Consider the following 1803-nt stretch of genomic DNA (forward strand, 5'->3'; position numbering starts at 1 on the left):
TACAGCTTTTTAGCCCTGAACTGAAAGGCACAAGAGGTTATTTTGAACCAGTCTCTAGAATGAGCTATAAATAGAAGGCTTATATAGCTTGGAATTTATCTAATAAAGAAATAAATTAAAGCACAGAAACATTTTTCTAAAATATTTTACAAATAAATTTACATACTATAGCCCTTAGAGAAGCACTGTTTTAGTTTCATACAACTCGGCATGCGCATGTCTAATAACAATCATTTTTAGTAAGTGACTTTTTTTGTGTCATATTGTTTGTGCCCCAGTGTCATGAGGCTTTTAAATTTGACTTATAATCCTGATAAGGAAAAAAAACACCTTGTAAACTTCTTAGCTCATTCTCATAAACCATCAGTATAAAACAAGTCAACCAATTTTAAGAAAGACAAAAATTTAGAAAATTCTTAAATATTCCCTCTGCTTAGTTTTAAGGAGAACTGTCCTCTCATTATAGGAATGATGAATTATAGCACTAATAATAGTAAGGATTATTATTTAATAGACTTTATTTTAACTATAAAAATGCCTTAGAGAAAATGTTTCCTTTCCTGCATCTTGATCTAATTGGACAATTTTATGGGAGCTAATATTTGTGGTCTGGTAGGGCTTTCAAGGGAACCAATTACGTGCTTTCCTCCATCGATATTGCATTATTATATGGTTTTCTGGGGCCTTTTGTACCTTTTTTGTTGTAAATATTGAGTTAAGTTTGGCTCTTTGGGAGAAAACATTTCTTTGACTGTTATTGCTGCTGATAGCTAGAGAGGATTACCAGTAGAACATTTGTTTTAGAGAAAAAACATTTTTTTCCCAGACATGATTATATTTTATTTCATAAGCCATTAAACTGAATTTTATTAACACTAGAGAATTACAGGTACCTTGATATAGAAAAATGGAATAATTCTTCATCTGAAAAAAAGAAAATTCTGCAAATCATTATGGTAAGCCTTGTAGATACTAGCTGATAAGAACATGAGCTTGTTCTGGTTTGTACATTAGTGTGTTTGATAAAACGAAGCAAATAACCACCTGCAAAAATCTTATCTTAAGTATAATCCTCTATAAAACTCATAGTGCCAGAAAAATTGTAAGGCTGCAATCTAAGTTTAGTTTAGAAGAAACTTTCTGGGCTCAGATTTTATTCTCAGTAGGGTGTGAGGTCCAGAGCTGAAATGCAAACTGGAGCTTTGTCAGAGATTAGGTGCGTGTTACACTGGCTTTCACTTATACCTGTTGGAGAAAATGAACAGAAGTAATGGAAACTTGATTTGACAAAAACATTGTATTTCTCAATGTTTAAGTAATTGAGCCTCTCTATTTTAAATTATTATTGAAAATATTTTAGCCTATCAAACATTTAAAGGTTTGACTTCTATATGCATTTTATATATGCTATTTAATATAGTCTATTTTGAAAGATTAAAAGTAAAATAATTCTCAGACAAAAAGTTGTTTCTTTTAAAAAGTAAAATTCGACCAAGTTTATAAAACCTACAGCAGCTATTGTAACTTAATCCTTTCTTATAAGAAAAAATTGCACAACAAATATTTTGAGGAAATAATAGTAAAAAAATTACAAACATTTTCTGCCTTTCATTTAAAACTATTGACAAGAACTAAAAGGATATTTAACCTACTTGACTTCTTTTGAAAATTTTAATATATTGTGTTTATCATTTATACTATCATGTGTTACCTCTGAGAAGAAATAAAAATCATGAAATATTGACTGAAACTAATCAAAGTGAAATTGCTTGTATTCCCCTGGTTTTGTTTTTTTTTTTTTTT

General features: G+C 29.5%; 1 pseudogene; it reads right to left on the minus strand.

The window, feature by feature from the left end:
• Positions 1–1159: 1159 nt before the first annotated feature.
• Positions 1160–1803, minus strand: part of LOC101592179 — a 193671-nt pseudogene continuing 193027 nt past the window's right edge.

Source organism: Octodon degus, unplaced genomic scaffold (assembly GCF_000260255.1).
Source record: "Octodon degus isolate 3935 unplaced genomic scaffold, OctDeg1.0 scaffold00068, whole genome shotgun sequence".
NCBI lineage: Eukaryota > Metazoa > Chordata > Mammalia > Rodentia > Octodontidae > Octodon > Octodon degus.